This window comes from Columba livia, chromosome 1, assembly GCF_036013475.1.
Source record: "Columba livia isolate bColLiv1 breed racing homer chromosome 1, bColLiv1.pat.W.v2, whole genome shotgun sequence".
NCBI lineage: Eukaryota > Metazoa > Chordata > Aves > Columbiformes > Columbidae > Columba > Columba livia.
Window position 1 is genome coordinate 202,330,389 of NC_088602.1, and position 21,366 is coordinate 202,351,754.

The 21,366-nt window shown below is 36.0% G+C and overlaps 1 long non-coding RNA gene across 1 annotated transcript in view; it reads left to right on the forward strand.

Annotated features, from left to right (window-relative positions):
• Nucleotides 1-20,897, forward strand: part of LOC135578239 (uncharacterized) — a 94,597-nt gene extending 73,700 nt beyond the window's left edge. Inside the window, exons 3-4 of the long non-coding RNA XR_010469636.1 lie at nt 13,847-13,957; nt 14,668-20,897. This is a non-coding gene — a long non-coding RNA (uncharacterized LOC135578239). The remainder of the gene's footprint in view (nt 1-13,846; nt 13,958-14,667) is intronic.
• The last annotated feature ends 469 nt before the right edge of the window (nt 20,898-21,366 follow it).

Consider the following 21,366-nt stretch of genomic DNA (forward strand, 5'->3'; position numbering starts at 1 on the left):
GGAATTCTCTGCACATGAAGTGTTAGTTTGGGTAGCTATTTTGATTAAGGAGATTACACAAACTTGAAATATATTCAAATGAAACAATTCTTTATGCTTCTATATTTAAACTTTTTTTTTTTCCCTCTTTGTTTTTTATATGTTATATACAATATATGATAGAAAGGTCTTAGTGATAGCTAAGAGGTAATTCCATGAACTCCAGTTGTCTGAACTACCGAACTTGAGATGAGCGATTGTATTTCCTTGGGAGCAAATGAGCGTGCCCATATTTGTGCCACCAGCTGGGAGAGGCTCCCTGGGTCAATGGAGGAAACATCAGAGGGAAGACTGAGTTTGTGGCATTGACAGACACTCCTGAGAAAAGCAGAGAGCAAACACAGAGAAGCAATTGAGAAGGAGGTTTCTCCCGGTAACACGAATCTCAGTACTGACTGGTAAAAAGAACTTGATCTGAAAGCTAAAGTGGAAAAGAGGGAGATTTCAAATTATTACTATTTTAATTTCCTTCACCTAAGATCTCTGAGCTCTCTCTGAGTCACCTCTTTTTTATTACTTTTAAAATCAAACACAGTTTTGAAGATCTTTTTTTTCTCACTCTAAGAAAAGGTTTGGACAAGCTCGCCTGAAAATTATGCCAAACTTCAGAGCCCTATCACCATATCTCATTGAGTACACAAAGCTCACTATGTGAGTGAATTAATTTTCATAAAGATATTCCCCATTCACATTAAACATTAATATTTGCATAAGAAAGTAGTCCTAAGAGGCGATCACAGAATCACAGAATGTGATGTTTGACCCAGTGCTAGAACTGTTTGTCACAAAGCCTTGAGATAAGCTGCAGCAGGATTGAAAAGATATGTAAAACATATTTTTGTGTTCTGCACAGAGATAAACTTTATCCCAGACATAATAATTGTATGATGAGTGATAGCATTGGACAGAAATTTAATGGAGAAATGGCATGTTTTTGTAAATATAATTTTTACTCCCCTAGTCATCTCCAAAGATGCATTTCTGAAAATGTGACTTTTCAGAATTAGACTCCTAGACAGGCAAAGTCTGTGCTTCTGTTTAGATACAGTACATTTAATTCTTGTCAGTCAGGTTTTGTGGTCTCCAGTTGTCATAAACTGTCTCAGAATCTATATTACGCATACTATTGTGTATGTGCATAAAATTTTGGAATACCATCAGCTGAGAAAGAGATGTAGAAACATTCCTCTGTCTTTGAAATTACTGGTGAAAATGGACACAATCATTTTCAGAACCAGCCTTATTAACGAAAGCTTTTCCTGGCTGGTACATATAAGGACAAACACATTATTTCCAATGAAAACCAACTTTGTAAAAGTGGAGGAGTAAACCTTATGGGTGGTCTTCTAAGAAACTTTTAAGGTAGCTGATGACTACCTTTGAGGTCCAGAGGAACACGAGCAAGATACCATATATGGGTCCAACAGGACTTATATTCTGTCCTCATCAGACTGATGTAAGAAAAATCCTGTGTGTTTCCCAACTCTGCTTCAAAGTCAATGGAGTCATAAAGAGTTTCATGCCCTGAACTGTCTGAAGGAAGATTGCTATGGAGGTGAGATACATTTGAAAGTTTCTTGTATCAGCAGAGAGTCTAAATTGACAGTAATAGGCTTTGGAATAGGCTTTTACCCTTGAGCAGAGGTCTCCAAGATACTTGATATTCTAGCATTAGCAGAAACCCAGCCTTACACTTGAGCAATTTAGTACCTCGTGGAATCTGACATTCTGTGTCTGATAAATATTTTTAAACTCTTCGCCTCTGCTTCCTGTCAACCAAGTACTACTGTCTTTGCCTACATGTTTACTATGTAGGTATACATCAATTTCTGCTGTTTGTAAGATGGGGGATTAATGTTTGTGATATTTGGGAGAGAAATAGTCACGAATAATAGAGTTGTCTTGCCATTCTGGTATAAAATTCATTCTATTTCAGTACATTGGCAGATGCTAGAATTTGGAGTGAGACGAAAAAGTAGAAACTTTCTGCTAGTTCATGTTACAGATTTTAGCAGAATAGAGAGCAGTTTCTAAACTCTTATCTTTGATTACCTTTGCTCAGGCATTTTAATATTTATTTTATGCTGCCACATAGACAAAACATTTATTGTCATAAATATTTTGTTTTGATCTCTTTTGGTTAATATCTTCCAAATAAAATTCCTTTAAGTGAAGCAGCTAAATTTCTTCCATATGCAAAACTGCTTATGACATTTCTGATCATTCTGGGATAAAGGTTCCAGGATGAATGAGATGCTGAAGCAGATATAACTGTGTAATAGATCACTGCAACATGATGTTGTGGGCTTTTCGACTTATAGCAGAGGCAGTGAATTAATCCATCTCCCATGCCTTCTACTCTTGTTAACCTTCCTCTAGGCTCATCTAAATACACTATTGCATAAACGTCGTCACATAACTTTGGCATGACTTTAGAATAACTAATTGACTACTCTTTTCTCACTGATGCAAGACCTTCCCTTTTTTATTAAGTCATCTTTCCTTCCGATAGATGTCACAGGACATGTGGTTTCCTTCTGAAAAGGTCATTAAGTGTGACAAATACATAAGCACAGTTTGCTTCCTCCCTGAGGCAGGGATCCAGAAATATTACATGGGAGTCTCTTGCATAATAGACCCCACCAGCCAGTTTGGCAGGTCCAGGCAGAACTAGTAACACAGGCTGACTTCATGAGATATAACTTTGAAAGCAAATCATTACAGCTGTAAACAAACAACAGTGAGGAAAAGATCAACTATTTTAAGTTCTTCACTGTGTTTCTTTTAATTCAGTAAAATATTCTGCTACCATGCAATGTTATTCCCTGCACTGCAGAGATGCTAGCTGGTAATAAATAAAAGATGTTTCCACTCACATCCATGACCTTCTTCTCAAATTAAGTCAATAAGAAGACTTGAGGCTGTCAGAAAACATCGAGACTTAAGTTACTTAGTAATGTGTACTTGAAGATAGTGGAAATCTTGTCGTTGAATTCAGTGGAAATGGTTTAAGCCCTTCTGTTCTAACTCAAGTAATACTGTAGTCATAACCAAATGCACTGAACAAAACCAATTCAGAATCTTACCTAAAAGCTTACTGCTTTGAATACAGCCCATATCTATATTAAAGAAAGTTAATCGGCTGGTGATAATTCAGCAGTTTACATTAGATAAATAGATGGTCTCCATCAAACTTCAGTACTGATACCCTCCATGTTGTCTTTAATATAGCTGTTACATTTATTGGAATTTTTATCAAATAGATATGAAGCTGCTACTCTTTTTAGCTCTTAGAAATGTCTTCTTCAAGATGAAGGAACATTAAAAAAAAAAACAACTTACTCTATTTACATACACTAATCTTTTGAATAGAAGTAAAACAAATAATCTCTTTCACATTTAGTTCAGAATTATAACTACCATTTTAAGAAAAAGACTGTTGCTTCTTTAGAAATAAAACACATTAAACTATCTGCATCAGGAAGCACCCCCAGCCTTTGTACTGATGAGACTAATGAGGATTTCTATAATGACTGCTAAGAAACCAGGTCTTGTAGATGCATAATAACTCTTAGAAAGTTTAATGGAAAAGAAAATATGAAAACAAAAAATGCTATGCTTCATTGCAGAGAAAAATATCCTCTTAAGGGGAGGATAGTTTTTTTTAAAATAGAGCAGTTTATTCTCTGGTTGTGTTCTGTCATAAATCACACAGACAGATGCGTGCCTTAGTCACGCATCAAGGTTGATTACTATTTCTTTAGGTTTATACAATGCAGGCTAAGGATTATGCTTTTTTATTGTAACTTTTTTTTTTTTTCATTTTATAGTGGATAAAATGTAATATTGCATGCATTTTTCTTTGTTATAGCACATCTGTATAATAAAACCAATATTTACTTCATACTATTTTCTGCTCTTATGAAGAAAAATCTAGTCATAGCTGGGTCTGCTTGTTCTCTTTCTAAGAACACTTTTTGGGGGAAGTTCTTGTATAAGTTAAGATAACAACAAAATTTTTTCTTTAATATTCTGCTACCCCTATACCAATCTACCTTTTATATTTTAAAAATTAATTGATCAAGAAAATCTCAGAATATATGTATAGATGACACTATCTGGAGAATAAGTGCTTACTAATTTAATAATTAAGCCATGCTGAATTCCTGCAGCCATTATTCAAGGATTCTTAAGTGACAGAGTGTGTTTAATGTTTTTTAACTTCATTGTACCAGGCCAACCTGAACTAGAAGTGGGATTCCTACACAGTATAATCCCTTATCCAATAAAACTCTGTGGGAGGAGAATATATACATGAGGGACAGTGATCTGACCTCAGCTATTATAACTCGTCCTACCTTGCATCAAGAAGAGATTAACATGAGGTTACCCAATATTTCTATTAGATAGAGTTCAGATTTGGCATTAGTTATGGGTATAAAGTAAATTTTGACTCTGCTTTGGAATTCAAGCTAGTTATCTACTAGTTCCAATGAATTTACAAAAAACAAGATTGTTACATCACACAAAGGAATGAACACATAGTTGAAACAAAAAAAGCCCAGAATTTGGCTGAGGAACTCAGTGAAACGATCAAAGTTCATGGATGTTTGAAACTTGTCAAATTTGATTTATTTATTAAAAAAAAAAAATAAAATCCTATCCACCACTGAAGACACAATCACTTTGTATCAGTTCTGGAGGTTAAATGTCTGACAAATGACTCTCTTAGACAATCTCATGATAAATGTTGTGTATTACTATCCTACCACCATCACAAAGATGTCTTCTCTTTTTGGTGTGTCTTTCTACAGGAAAGACCAAAAAAGACAAGACGTGAATTTGACAGTGGAAATGTTAGGCTGCTTCAAGTTTAGTAGAAAGCGACATTTTTCCACATCAGCCCAAAAATGTAAAAAAGTTAATAAAACGTGAGTCAAGAACTGCTCTCTGATCATAATATAGTTCATAACACAGTGGATCCTGGCTCACTGATACTTTAACGGAAAAAAATAATCCTAATATATTAGTAGCATTTGACTTAGAAATTTATCGGTGCGTCACACACTGTGCTTACTGCTCATTCATTTCTTCTCCTAGTCTGAAAAGAAACAGGAGAGCCATTTCAATTTAAAAAATTGTTTTTTAAAAAAGTCAGGCTTTTTGGATTTTTTTTTTTCCCCACTGCGGTACATTTTTCCACATAGTTGTGATGTTTATGTTCACTCTGACTCACACTGGAAGGAAAGGAGGTGCTAATATCTATGATCAAATTAGTTCATAAATTTACTTCATTGCCTAGTCACACCATCAACACTTGTTTTTCCACTGAATTTGTTTCTCATTATTTCCTCTTTTCCACCTCACCCATGAGTGGTTTTAAACATACATCAATTGAAAAACATTTGCAAAAACATGCCTATGCAAAAAAGCATTGTAAAAGCAAGGTGACTTACCTTTTGACAATTCTCCCACAAAATGGAGTAGTTTTGTGGTTTTTTGAGCAAGAAACTCTTCTCTAAGGCTCTTCGCTTCCCATGCCTGTCTTACACTGTGGCTTTAACCTCTGCCATCATTATAATTTCCTTAACCAAGGACTATGATGTCACAACATTTTCATGCTATGATGGACCTCTTTTGGTTCTGGATATAATTACTATTTTTCTGAGTGTAGCTATGCAGTTGTCAAAGAAAAAAAGATAATATAAAAATAAGGAAACAAACTACAATGTCTGGTTATTGGTCTGTTTGTTCTTTAAGTTGATACTGTTTGAATATAAAAGTCTCTGGAATCTCAGCCATGAACACACAGAGCATTTGCCGTCTTCTGAAGGAATCAGAAACTAAACAGCTGATTGACTTATTTCACCTTTCCCTACTGAAACATGCTATTGGTTGAAACACAAGAGGAACTGGTATTTTTACTGCACCTCATTCTACTACCTAATCAACTTCTTTCTTTGTTCAGCACAAACTGAATATTAAAATTAGCTATAATGTATGTCTATGTGATGATGCAGAGTATATAGTATCTATTACCTGGCCTTTGTGCCAGTGAATATATTTGCCTGGATAAATGACTTTTGGGGCTGCGAAGTCACTGACAATTATCTTCAATTGGAGCTCTGCACAAAAACCCCAATTTTTATTGTGAGCTTCATCATTGCAAGTAAGTTGGGCAATCTCTGTTACTCTGGATTTTTAAAACTAGATTTCAAAGACTATTTTCATCTCAGTTGGGGATGAGGTCTCCCAGAAGAGGAATCCTAAAGAAATCAGTTTCTCGGTCTACTAAGCAAAATATCAGAGCCAGCTGATCAAGGATTAAATCAAAGCTCAGCTCAGGTCAGGAGAGTTTAACCAAGAGGCACACTTCCTCACTGAATGCCGCAGACGTTTATTTTCCCTGCTGGAGTTCTTCACATCTCCCCCAAAAGCCATAGATGGGACGACCGTTTGTCCAAGCAGCTGTATAAACCACTGTGCTAAGAGTGCGTAATCCTTACTGACATGGTCTGGCAATGCACATATAGCTGGTGGCAACCCTGATTTAGATAATCTTTTGTTTTCCCCTTCCCTCTCTGCCTATGCTGAGAGCTATACAACTAAATCCAGGAAACTACAAGCCAGTCAGCTTCACCTCCATCATGGAAAGGTGATGTAACAGCTCATTCTGGACGTCATCTCAAAGTATGTGGAGGAAAAGAAGGTTATCAGCAGTAGTCAGCATGGGTTCACCAAAGGCAAATCATGTTTGATCAACCTGATAGCTTTCTATGATGGTATGACTGGGTGGGTAGACGAGGGAAGAGCAGTGGATGTTGTTTACTTTGACTTCAGCAAGGCTTTTGACACCGTCTCTCACAACATCCTCACAGGGAAGCTCAGGGAGTGCGAGCTGGATGAATGCACAGTGAGATGGATCATGAACTGACTGGATGGCAGAGCTCAGAGGGTTGTGATCAATGGTGCAAGTCTACTTGGAGGCCTGTAGTTAGTGGTATTCCCCAAGGGTCAGGACTAGGTCTAGTCCTGTTCAACCTGTTTATCAATGACTTGAATGAAGAGACTGAGTGCACCCTCACTGAGTGCCTGAGTGCCAGGCTGGAAGACAGAGCAGGGAAGAACCTAGTGAAGTTTAACAAGGGCAAATGTGAGGTCCTGCACTTGGGGAGGAGGAGCAACCCCATGCACCAATACAGGTTAGGGTGAATCCTGCTGGAATGCAGCACTGCAGAGGAGGACTTGGGAGTTCTGGTAGACAACAGGTTGACCATGAGTCAACAATGTGACCCTGTGGTCAAGAAGGTCAACGGTACCTGAGGTGCATTAAGAAGAGTGTGACCAGCAGGTCAAAGGACGTTCTCCAACTCCTCTACTCTGCCATAATGTGGCCACAGCTGGAATCCTGTGTCCAGTTCTGGGCTCCCCAGTTTAAGAAGGACAAGGAATTACTGGAGGGAGTCCAGTGTCAGGCTATGAAGATGATTAGGGTTCTGGAGCATCTTTCTTATAAGGAGAGACTGAGAGAGCTGGGGCTGTTCAGCCTGGAGAAGGAAAGTCTGAGAGGGGATCTCATCAATGCTCATAAATATCTCAAGGGTGGATGTCAAGAGGATGGGACCAGGCTCTTTTCTGTGGTGCCCAATGATAGGATGAGGGGCAACAGGCACAGACTGAAGCACAGGAATTTCCATCTGAAAATGAGGAAAACCTCCTTTACTTGGAAAGTGACAGAGCCCTGGACCAGGCTGCCCAGAGAGGTTGTAGAGTCTCCTTCTCTGGAGACATTCAAACCCACCTGGACACATTCTTCTGCGATCTGCTCTGGTGAACCTGCTTCAGCAGGTGGGTTGGACTAGGTGATCTCCAGAGGTCCCTTCCAACCCCAACCATTCTGTGATTGTAAACCTAAGGTAATGTTTCTCTCTCAAAAAAGGAGAAACATTTGTGCACACCTTACCCTGCAATACACACAGCTCACTCTTAACAGTCACCTGTGGGTTGGATGTGAGCGTAGTCAGAGTGGATGCACCCTGTGTGGCACAGAAAGGTGATGAAATCCTCACCAGAAAACTGGAAATCAATGTCAGACATTCAGTCTTCATGGAGCCCCATGAAACCACCTCGGTTTATTTGAGGTGCTTTGAGTCATGGGGCCTCAGAATGAGAACGCCAAACCCCACAGCAGGTGGTGAAGTCAAGAGCCATAACAACCACAAATGCTTTTATAATATTGAGACTGCCGATCAACTCCATAAATGCAGTCAACTACAATACAGGGAGCTTTTTGTGCCTAGAATTCTTGCATTTTCGGTATAATGGAAGAAGCAAGCATTACTTCCAAACATCTGCTTGTTGCATGAGACATATTTTTGTTGCTTTACCTCACAAGCTAGTAGGAGTTTGTTGCTTTGTCAGCTTGAAATAAAACTCAAGGAATTTAAATCTTTATGGAACTACTGGAATATCATGGCCTGTTCTTTGTTTTTGTTGGGTGTTTTCAGTTTGATGACTTAAAATACAGAGGGTGGGTGTGGTTAAACACCCTAATCCCACTCAGTTTTTCTTAAAATGTATGTTCATGTTCAGTTTCTCCAAGGTCCCTCTGGATTTGTGTCACTACAGCAATGCTATACCAGCTCTACAAGCTGAGAGTAGGAGTTCTGCTTTCACTCAGTTACACATCCCCTAGGATGTATAGTAAGCACTTGGTGGAGAGGAACACTGAGATTAATGCAGAAGTTTCTTCAAAAATTATTACAGAGCTTTGCTTCAAGCCTTTGAGCCCTCAGATTTTCTGATATACTAAACCTTCCTCAGACTCTGTCCTACCAATTATAAGCAAGAACGTTGGGGGATACAACATGCCATACAAAACAATTTACTTTATTTGTAAAAATTCCTACAATAAAATAATGAATATCATATGTATGTTTCTTGCTAATGTGCTGATACTGCACAAAAGGTAGAATAGCTTTTCTTACTCTTCATGCCACAGACCCATAAGAAAACACAGTCCAGATTCATGTTACAAACCATTCAGCCTTCAGCTCAGACTAAGACAGCTGTCTTTGTCTTCTATTTAAACTTTTGTAGCCAATGAACAGACACAGGCACTCAGTCCACCTCAGTCCCATTCTAGAGACAACTTTTATTATTAGCAGAAATCTCGTTCAGTAACTGCTCTTTCGTCTTCACTGTCTTCATGAAATGCCTGAAGGGGGAAAATGATTTAATCTCTGTTTTTTCTAACTTATTCTTCCCCACATTCGTCTTCATCTTGACATTATTTCTGGTGGGAATTCAATCAGGTAATGATGCAACATCTTTTCTGCACACTCTCTTGTGATTTTAACCCATTGGGTGCAGTTTGTAATGGGAAAAGAGTTTGGTCATTGATTTTGTCTATAGTTTTCCTCTCTGTTTTTCATAACCATATTTCCTGACTCTGTTCATTCCCTGCATAAAAGCTTATTGGATAAAATATGATGCAAATTTAGACAATTTCATTGCTCTGCTATATGACTAATACACAAAGACAAACTTATTGAACTAAATTGCTTCTAAGTTATGTAAGAGGAAATTCTACTACAATGCACCAGTCCATTTGGGCATGAGACAAATTAAAATTGGTGTCATATGAGGTATGAGACAAGACCCAGCATCAGCTAGGGAGCTCAATGTGTGGTAAATGAAGTAAGGTAAGAACATATAGAAGTTAGATGCTATGGTTAATCCTAAGTGTCATTCATACTATAGGTACTCAAGGACTTATTGATCTTGGCAAAACAACAAGATTATTTTTTAAAAGTCAAGTTGCTCTTGAAATTATCCATGACCAGACCTTATAAAAATATATTCATGTCTATATTTTTATCAATATTTAAATCAATATCAGGTTCCATTTGATGTGTTTTAATTGTATGATCTTACTCTTTTGGACACTCAGATGAAACATCTCTTTCTTTTATTTACAGGTGCTGACTCTGTCTATTTGAAGGTTTTTGATGAAACGTTGTTTTTTTCCAGTTTTATAAAATTCATTGTGTCCTCTACAAAAATGCTCTGGCCAATATTTGAGATTTTATCCTATCTCAAATTTGATAAAATATAGGATATCTAAATTTGAGAAATTAGTATCTTAGTATTAATATGTACTGACGTGCATACTGATTAAACATTATATCTATCTCTCCATATTTATCTCTGTATAATATCACAGATAAAGTCAATGTTAATTGAGTCATGCTAATTAATAGGTATGGTTCATGTTATATTTATTTATTTTTTTTTTTTTTTAATTTTATATTCCCCAAGACTAAGTAACTTCATAATAATGAACTGTTAAAAAAATGCTGTTCTGTATTCAAGACACTTCTCTGAAGTTGCAGATTTTTACCACTGGTCATGATGCTAATTACTGTTTCTTCAGTATTTCCTTACACCCTTCTATCTGTGCAAAATTTCTATTAAGATTGCAGGATCTTTGGAGAAGACAACACCATTTTGCTCTGAGATTGCACAGTATCTACCATCTTATGCTCAAATTTTATAAATGGTCCTACTGAAATTATAACTGTTGTTCCTTTTAAATAGTTGTCTACCCCCACAAAAATCTCTACAGGAGATTTCCAGTTTCTATATTAACATTATGAAAATTCTTGCAATCACACCATGTGTCTGAGGGTGTTATCCAGTCTCTTGTTGAACATAATCAGGCTTGGAGCCATGACACCTTCCTAAGAAGCCTGTCCCAGTGGGTACTACCATATTATATCATGTGATTATCCTATCTTGAGGTCACTTCTTGAAAAACATGAGCCATTTTCAATGTATGGCTCACTGGATTTATAGTATTATCCTTTAATATGCTATTTTTTTTCTAGGAATTGACTACTGTCCTTTATTGTAGCAGTAAATTATATGGTGAATGTGGCTTTTACTGACTTTTTACTGACAATGTCTTCGAATAAGTAAGGTTAAAGAACAATGCTAAAAATATCATCACATGATATATACAATATGGTTATATTTAATCTCAGGGTTAGAGTCAATTTTTGTAATGTAATTAAGACACATTGTTTTTCTTGGCATCAGATACTCCCTCTGTAAAATGGGGATAAAAATATTAATCTTTATGATGATGAAGGAAAGTAAGCTCTGCTGTTGAAAAGCTAGGTATTGTCATCCTCTTCCTCTCTAGTGGAATAAATCTTTGTATATGTTAAAATTATTCTCCCCATATATTTTTCCCTGTTTCAGCATTTAATAAAATAGCCCCTGGACTCCAGACAAAAATGTTTTTTTATAACACATGATGATGTCTGTTTTAGTGCAGAACAACAACAAAAAAACGATCATTACTGTCCTCATGAGTAACTGAAAAGTTAGATTGATTATGTTTTGCATTCATCCACAGGAAAACTTGGAGGAAAGTATTAGTCTTATTTCTAGAAATAAAGTACATATTTTACTATCCAAACGTTTCAAAACTCCTTCAGCATACCCTAAAAATACGTACTGCATCACGTTTTATAAGTAGTTTTTGTTCTAAGTTATTTATTTTTTCTGATTTTTGTAAAAATTCTCTCTGTAATGGCATGGACAATTTTAATCATTTTATGGTTTTGCTGCTGTCTGCTTTTTATACTGTTCTGGTGGAGTGATTTCTCCATCCCAATGGTACTTAGCTGAGTGTTTTAAAGAGTTTCTTGAATTCAAATATAAAATGTAAATGAGACCCTTAACTAAATCACAGATGCAAATAGCATCCAGATGGATCAGTACATGTATTTCATAAACAGTCCCTATCTTTGTAATGGGTTAAATTAAAATCCTGGATCCAACACACAGTAAGTGGAAGTTTCAATCTTCTCAAATCCTTATTTGGATCTGATCTGCATGGCTGATGTCCATCTCTAGTCAAAAATCTGTTTGTCCAGAAGAAAATGGTTCCCACTGTAGTCACAAATAGTTACACATGTTTCTATGGGTTTCTGTGAAGCCAAAAGTTTGCACAGACTGGGGAAGCAACCTTGTCAGAGGAAAAAAAATATACAGATCCCATGCTGCAATTGCTTTCTGAAGAAAATATTTCAGGCCCTGGCATGCCAGGAATGTATATCTAATGAGCATATGTATGTTTATATGCACATGTTTATGTTTGTATGTAGTTTCCAATTCTAATATGTATTAAAAAAAAAAAATATATGAATGAAAACTCATGCATTTGACATAACCATGAGCAAGAATAATTGATCACTTTGGTCTAAAATTGGAAATACTTTCAGTATTGCACAAAGACATTTTATACAACTCTACATTAATTTTATGTATGTATGTACATGCAAGTGCGTTAATATGTAAGTATATTAAAGCATATTTGTTACTATATGATTTGATGGGAGAGGGTTTTTTTAAATTTTAATATACTGTGATAGTACCAAACACAGTAATGGAAAGACTCAGCAGTGTTACAGCTGAAGTGATAGACTCAACAGTGGAAATCATGCGAGGCGAATGGGAGTTACAATGGCAGCAGAGCCAAACACTTCTTGATAGCAGCAGACAGCAAAGCATGGAGCAAGCAACAGATATTGCAGCTTGGGAGGCTCAGCTTGAAGTTTAAGAAAAAAGAAAAAGTATTAACCAGAAGGTCAGTGTTGGCAATAGTCCCACTCTGTGCAGGAAGCTGAACTAGATGCATCTAGAGTTTCTTTCCAATCAACATTTCTATCCTTCCATGAAATGTATTAAAAAGTGTGTGCCAGGTATCACATCTTGAAAAAAACCAACACACTGATATGATAACCCAGGTGGATTAACAAGCTTGAGCTATGGATATTAAACAGTAGAACAAGAGGTAACTGTATTTTTATCCATGTCACCAACATATGTCCATTTGTGAAAATATTCATGGGATTTCTCCAATAAAAAATTTACAGAACCGACCTACAGCAATTTACAGTACAAGACTCCCCCCTTGAATCTTTAAAATTTACTTTTTCACTTCAAGGTCTTGCTAGGTTAGGAAAAGTTAGGCAGCTGTTAGGAATTATTATCTGCATCAGCATCTTGGATTCCATTGTCTGCTTCCAGTAGTCAGCTCTCCTGTTCCATAATGTAATAAATTGTTAGTTTCTTTGATCAGGAAAGATCTTCCATTATAAATATGCCAAAAATGTGCCTGCATGTAATGATGTTCATTTGACACAGCAAGTTGTCATAGAAATATTAGAAGAAGTGTTAATAAATATAATTTATTTTAATAGTAAAACATAATGTCAGAAATTAGTTTAATTTTTATTCACCATGTTCACTAGCAAAACAGAGTATGAAATACATACTTGATCATAAATTTTAACTTATTAATTTGAAAACACTTGCAAACATTCCTAATGCTCCATTTGTTTCCTTCTATAATACCACACATTGTTACATCCTTCCTTTCAAAGGAGAGAATGAACTCGTCAGCTGAAAGCTTAGACATTTTGAGACACTCCCATAAGTTTCCTCTTTTACTTGTGCTTCTGTCAGATTTCTGAATGTAAATATAAGTACTTTAAAGTGTGTCCTGATTGCTTAATGAGGAACACCCACAGATGACTTGACTTCTACTTGCTTAGGCACTAATTATAGATGTCTAGCTGAAATACACCAAACATTTTGAGTTGGCATGGGAGGAGCTTGGATAGTATTCTGACAAGTGCTAGAATAAAACTTTAAGATTGACAAATATGAATTATTTAGGCAACTAATGTCTGAAAAGATTGATTGTAACTAGCATTTTATTTGTTTTTTTCAGCTGTAAAACAGACAAAATAACATAGGAAAGAAATAATCCTTTGAAATGTCATGAAGGTACTCGGATTTTGCAGACCACTGTGAGTTTCTCGTCTGGAAGGTGTTATATATGGTGAGAACAAGTTATTGCTTGCTGTCTCCTATCGAAGACAGATGCATAGTTAATAATGAATCTCATGCTTTCATCTTGTAAGCCAGATGCAGCAAATATATTTTTACTTGCCTTCAGCTTAACAAGCAGAATTACTGGTTTCTTAATGAAGTACATGAGCATGTGACTAAATCCAGCATTCTCTACCAGACTGAAACGCTGGTTCACAGTACCCTGATAGATGTAACTGGTTCTTTCACATTGTCTGTGATTGTGGATTCTTAAAAAGTCGGTGTGTATTTTAAAAATGTCACTGCGCATTTACACAACGATGAACCTCATAGGTTTTTGTTTCTGCCATGCTGATCCTGAAGAAAGCCTCTTTGCCTGAACTTACTTTTGTAATATTTTTGGGTTTGGGATGAGGAGAAATTACTGCACTGTTTGGTTACTATTAACGCCTGGTGCAGATAAAAAGCTAATAGCCTAGTGGAGACAAAGCAAAAATTCTCTCCCTAGTTAACTAACATTGAAAATTTCCAATTGGAAACTCTAAATTTTCTCAAATTTACCAAGAAATGTCTTAGTGTATAGCAATGACTCAAATGTCCTTCTTCTATTTTTCTTATGAAAACTTCTTAATTCCTAGTGTCAGTTTCTTCAGAAGTTACGTTGTGGTGGTATCTAAACCCTCAAGAAATAGCACTAGATTTTTTTTTTTTGACTTCCAGACTTACACTGGGAGACAGCTGGCCCATTCCCATCTGAACCTGCTACAGAATAACTTGAAAGTTTTTTTTGGGACTAAACATTTCAGCAACTGAAGAACAAATTAACCTTATACAGTTTGATCTTTTATACTATGTGATTTTCAAGAGGACAGCAGAACTACACAAGAATTACATGGTCTTGCCAGAAACAAAAAAAAGAATAAAATAAACGGTAGAAATACACTGAAAACTCTTGCCTGCTTAATAGAAATATGAAAACATTACTAAACAAAATTGCTTAAGCCCTTGCTTAACTTCTGAAATTAACATACCATTCACGTGTTAATAAAGAAGCTGCCCACTCGCCTAGAGCCAAGAATTTTTTTGGACTGGGACTGCACTTCTCAGCACCAGGCAACATCACATCTCTCTGAAACGGTCTTATGACCCCAGTCTATGAAGAAATTCCTAAGAAACATTTGATCAGATAAGAAGAATGTTTTCAAGCAATAATCATGCAGAGGTTTCCCAGATGGATGATTTTGTGCCATGAATAGAACACTGTGGGGCACTGCTTTTTACAAATATCTTTTATCATTTCTTTTTTTTTTTTTTTTTTCATACAGTTGTCTTTTATTTCCTTGCATTGTTGGTGGTAGAAATTGCTGTAGGCCTCACAGGAAGCAAACAGCCAACTTGGAGTTTCATAAAACACAGCGCACAGGCTTAAGCCTGCCCAGACACACTGTTAAGTGCAGGGCTGAGTGCAGGGCAGCTATATTACTGACATTCAAGAGCTCTTTTACAAGTAAGTCAAAACATAACATAATCTGATTTAGGATATACCAACATCGCAATAGTATGTCTTCTTTGAGCTAACTCAGGTTTTGGGGGGACTACAAAAAATGTTCATAAAGTAGTCCTCTCAGTTAATATACCTGGTTTCTCCACTACCTGACAATTAGCCTAGGCAGAAAGCAATGTTAATGAGTCTCTTCTACTCTCTGCATTTGAACTTCTTCAAGCATCATGAAGTAGCACAGAACTGTTATAACCATGACCACAAACTGGTCTCTTGGATGAAGTCTGACTCCCCTTTAAGTCAATAAAAGTTTAGTAATAATATCAATGAAGAATTTAACCAAGTAGGAAGAGAAGATAGCATTATTATCTTGTTTGGTCTTCTACACTTTCTCCTTATCCAGTAATAACTCCAGAGTGAAAACAGTGCAAAAAGAATCAGACTTGTGTTTCACACATGATTTCCAGCAGCCTCAGCAATACGAATTGGAAACCACCCATCTATCTGATCCACGAAGACCACTAACCATACACTCAATAACATACTTCAATTTTTTGCTGTCTTTTTGGATTATTTCAATGGCACAGCTCAAGGCAGCTGAGCTCAGTGCCTAAGGAGTTGCAGCTGTTCATCATGGATGTGTCGGGAAGAAGAGGGTTTGGAGCTTGTTTCCAGAGATCCTACTGTGTAGAGGGCTGGCAAGGACTGTGGAAAAGTGAGGGTATTGAAAGAATTTCTGTAAAGCTGTTTCCCATAGTTGTGGCTTTGGTCACATGTGGTGAATAGCTGAGGTGGATTTTGGTTGGACAGCCTGGACACTTTCACAGCAACTATCAGGCAGTCAGCATTTTGGAGCTGGTGACCAAATTGTTGAGGGCTTTGGTTTTCAGCCATTTTCCTTCATATATCTTATAAGACCAGCCCTGTACAATGCTTGTAATGAAATAGGTCAATATTTACATTTGATTTTTCCAGGTTACCAGCATGTGAAGGGAGGTCAGCCTTTCAGTTCACACTTAAAGTTTTTTGGGAAGCACTATTCAAAGACACATACATTAAGTACAATAGTCTATCAAAAGGTGGCTTCCCAATTTATTTATCATAACTGAAAGATGACTTCCCGACTTATTTATCATAAAAAAGACAGAGAAGGTTCTTTTCTGATGCTAAATAAGCAGATGACATTGCTTTAATTGTATCACTGTAAATAAGGCCTGGCATTTTTGCTGCTGGCCTTTTGAGATCTCAAAACCAACATTCTTTGCAATACTAGGCAGTTACCATGGTGCAGTGGACTTATTTTTAGCCAACAGATGTAGAATTTAACTAGCCAGAGAATGATGTAGATACATCATGACAGAAGAGTTGTCATATGAGATTTGTACATAAATCTACTAGATACTTGTTCAAGTAAATATAAATTACTTATATTTGATTGAAGTGTTGCTCTTGTCTTCTGTGGGTCCCTGAAGCACATGAGTGATGAACTTAAAAATAAATAAATAAATAAATAACGTTACATTATAAGGAATTTTCATGTCTAGTGGTAAGTGCAGAAGATACATATTGACAATTGTAATATGGATCAAATGCTTCACAGATTATGGAATCTTTTTCCATATGGCACCCGCACAGTACAGTTTTATGGGTCTACTTCTCCAGCTGCATCAGTTTATAGGAGGTGTATATGCCTACAATGCCTGTCTCTTGGTGCTGAACATATCTCACCTCCCACTACTGTGGCAAAAGTAAACGAAGCAAGATTTAGAAGATAGAAGAGGATGAATGAATGCAGCAGCCTTTGTGTCAACCCAGAAGACAGAAAGGAAGTGATATGTTGCAAAAGGAACCTCACGGAAATTCCTGACAGTTTTTCCATTCTCCCACAGATTTTACTAACATTTTGATAATCCTTTGTGCTATAATGACAAAGACTGTATGAATGTACACAGATGATGTCTAACAAATGTCTTTTCTCTCTCTTCCCATGTGTGTGTATATATATACACACATACATATAAAATTACAACCATCTCTTAAATACAACTTTTATTACAAGCCATATCCTAAGGAGCTTCACGATCCATAAAATGTGACAACAAAGCAAATAGGTACCATGTGTTCAATACAATCATGGAAGAGACATTTACAGGCACTCAGAGGTCACAGTGATATACCTGCATGGATTCAGGTTATACTGCTCATGAAGAAACTCTAGGTCCATTGGAATAGTATATACAAGTTCAATGCTTATTTTTCATATAAGTTCCACATATGGCATGACCCTATTGTGATTTAGGTATGATTTTGTCTAATGCTTGTATGACTGTGAGGTTGAAACCTGATACTTTCTGGATGACTGGGCATGGAAATTGGGGAACATGTTAATGAAGAACATTCATGAAGTAAAGCCCCATGTTAGACAGGAAGGCAATTTGTGAGGCTGGCCACAAGCAAACAAATCTGGCTGGCACCTCACTTGTCTCTTGCACAAGGTCACTATCTGTTCAGGGATGGATGTCTATAACATGCTCATTGAACTACCTAGGATGTCCTCCAAGACAAAAACCATGAGAAGTACTGTAGGTACCAAACATTCATATAAGCATGCTAAAATAAGATTAACAAAATAAATAAAGGAGAAAATTAATATGAAAATCTCTTTCCTTCCACTAAGTAAAGATTGAAAACAAAAGGGAAAGCAAAGCATAATGAAATTTTAGATTATCTTAAATATACCATGGCCTATCAGTCCCCTGTGACAATCAATTTATATTCACTAAAAGCAAATATTATAACCAAATTAATCATGTGGAATGTTAAAGAAGATGCAACTCCTGTAATGGTGCACTATTAATATGCAGTAAATGCTGGCCTTGGTAAACTGTTTCTGAAATGGACAGAATGTTTCTCACTGTTGCTGAATGAAAGCACACAGTGGATCCAGAATCAAAACCTAAGATGTCTGTAACTTCAAGAAGATTGCTTCAATATTTTTCTTCTTTTTGTCCTAATCAATAAAACCTAATGAACTTCAGACACTGAATAATTTCCTGATGCTTTCCTAATTTTATCCCTTTGGTCACCAATTCTCTGCACCTAAACGCATGACTTCTGTGAACTGTCTAGCCTGGAATGACATTTTCATTTCTAAGTAAGATTTTCACACAATCCATCCTCTGAGATGTCATATTGCCAAAAGTCTGATTTGTTTAAAAAAAAACCAAACAACCAAGCATATGATAAATCACAGAACTCGTGACACCTGTGACTGCCGTGAAGAAAATCCATTTTGCCTTAAGACTCCCAATGGCCACCTCCTAGTAGCCTGCTGATAATTCAGTTTCTATCCACAACATTCACAAATTTATATTTTTAATTCAATGTCTAATAAAGAATTTTGCCTGATACATTCAATAGTATCCTTCAGTGCTAATATTTTATTTTGAAAAAAGCTTTGTTCTTTTTTTAAAAAATGGAATCCACTATTTTAAATATGCTATGTCTACAGAACACAATAGTTGTGGTGGTGACGTGAATTTAAATAATCAGATCTGACATAATCTGATTTCATGATGGCTGTCTACCCATAATTTGCCCTATCAAGAATGATGCACATCTTTTTAGATGTTGTGATGTGAAATAAACAAAACTACTGGAATTTCCCAGTTGGCTGGAAATTAGTCTTTATGAATATATCAACAAAAATCTAAAACAACAACAAAGAAAAACCTCAACAGAACCAAAACCAAACCTGCAAACAGGAAAGCAAGCAAAACACCAAATTCTGCCTAAACAATTTTAACCTCTGTCAAAGGGTGTCCATGGTATATTTTCAGGTCTCCCATCTTATAAAGAGCAAGCTATTATTAATCACTACTGCTAAGCTAGTCAGGAAATTCTTGCAGAATTTTCTCATATCATCGTGTGTTGATAACTTATTTTTGTCAAAGTTCTATATTCTAAAAGAAAGATATTGAGAGAATAACAAACTGAAGCTGAAGCTAAATCATATATTTACTTCTATGAACTATATGAATTTAAATCAAACAAAGAAGAATATGAGACCTGGAAATATTGTTTATGCTTTATAGCTGGACAATGACAGCCCAAAGAGAAGGGAGTAAAAGAACTCAGAATGGGATATTTAGTTGTGAGAAAACAGAAGTCAGCTTACACTGTCTGTGCAAGATTACACATCGATGCAAGGTTGCACTGCACATCAAAACCTGGGCTAAGCTCAGAACACAAACTACAGATCTCCTGATCCAACCTGGTGTGCTGTTCAGACATCCATTCTCCATGAAGGTATCTAAATATCATTTTTGTCTAGTTGTGTTGCCTTATAACAAAAAATACTGTAAGCTTTCTTTGAGGAATATTAGTCCTTTGTTATAGTGGCTGCATGGAAGTGGTTATAAAATATTTTGTCATTAGCTTCATCTGCCCAGAGTTCAAATTTCATTTCTAAATTTTTTACTTTAAATCCAAGAGAGAAAAGGAAATTATTTTGGCTTTAGGAATATTTAATATACTGGTAGAACTCTTACACTGTACACGTTTCAAATATAATAATTTTAATGTATGTTTATTAATTCTTAGAAAATATATATATTTTCCATTGAAATGGAAATTTCTCTCTGAAATACGTATTCTGGAAAAAATATTGTACATTTTTTTTTTAAATACTTTGTTTTAGAAAACAAAATGAAGACTTTCAGATGTTCATTGTAGTTTTTCAGGAAAACGATGGTAATGCGTTGCTGATTGGGGTTATGATTTCTTTATAGAAGTACAATTGGAATGGATGAAGGACAAAATCTACACAAGGTTTTTGGAAGAAGTTTACAAAATCATTAACCATACACTAGCAACTCACCAATAACAAATGAGTCCAAACCCGTAAATGCAATTTTTCTGTTGAATTATTTGACTAGTTAGATTTAATAAATCTTTAAATCAGACCTTCCTTCTGAGGTATCTTTTATTGTGTTCTTTCACATTCATGTAGCTTTATTGATTGTATCTTCTTCACTGCCATATGTTAAATTGCAAGCAATAAAATTGAAACATTAAATCACATTTCTTTCCTTTCATGTGTCACTTACCTATTGCGAACATATGTTACACTGGCACAATAAAACTTGCCCTGAAGGCCTACTCTGTGTACACAACATTGTGAAAATGGAGGCATATAAAAATGTCCCTGTGTCCTAACTGAAGATTAAGCTTCCATAAAATAATATTATAAATATTTAAAACATAAAATATGACTTGCAATGATGTAATAGCAAATTCTCTGGAGTCTGTGGCTGTAAAAGGAACACAGAAGGATATCTGCAGGAGGTCTTCCAGCAAAGTTTACCGCTTCACCTAGGATGCAGGACACAAATTTTTCCTGAAAGAGTTTATCCCAGACACTCTTTCCAGCCAGTTGGATTTTTGCCAGAGTAACACCTTTTTTTTCTTTTTCTTTTTTTTTTTTTTTTTTTTTTGCTATTAATCTGAGAGTTATACAAAGAAAACTAATAGTACTTTCATTACATTTTAAAATAAATTTAACAGAAAGGAAAATTACGTATTCTGTACAGTAGTGAATGAAACACCCTGGGTTTACATTGAGTTGTATCTCAGTAATTTTGATTAGAAACTGCTTTCAGCTTGGTTTTCTCTTTTGGAAAGGCATAATATTTTATGACTGTCATTTTTATTTTTGCAAGGACTCAGCTCGACTTGTTAGAACTGCAGAACCAGAAGTCTAGAGTAGGTCTTCCAAAACATAGAATCATATCTGATACCAGATGAATTAGAAAATGAAATATTCACTTATGCCACTGTTAGAACCTGACTGGTCTCTTCTCACTGAGAGTCTGTTGAACTACATAAACAGTTCTGATCCAGTCATTCCATGAGACTCA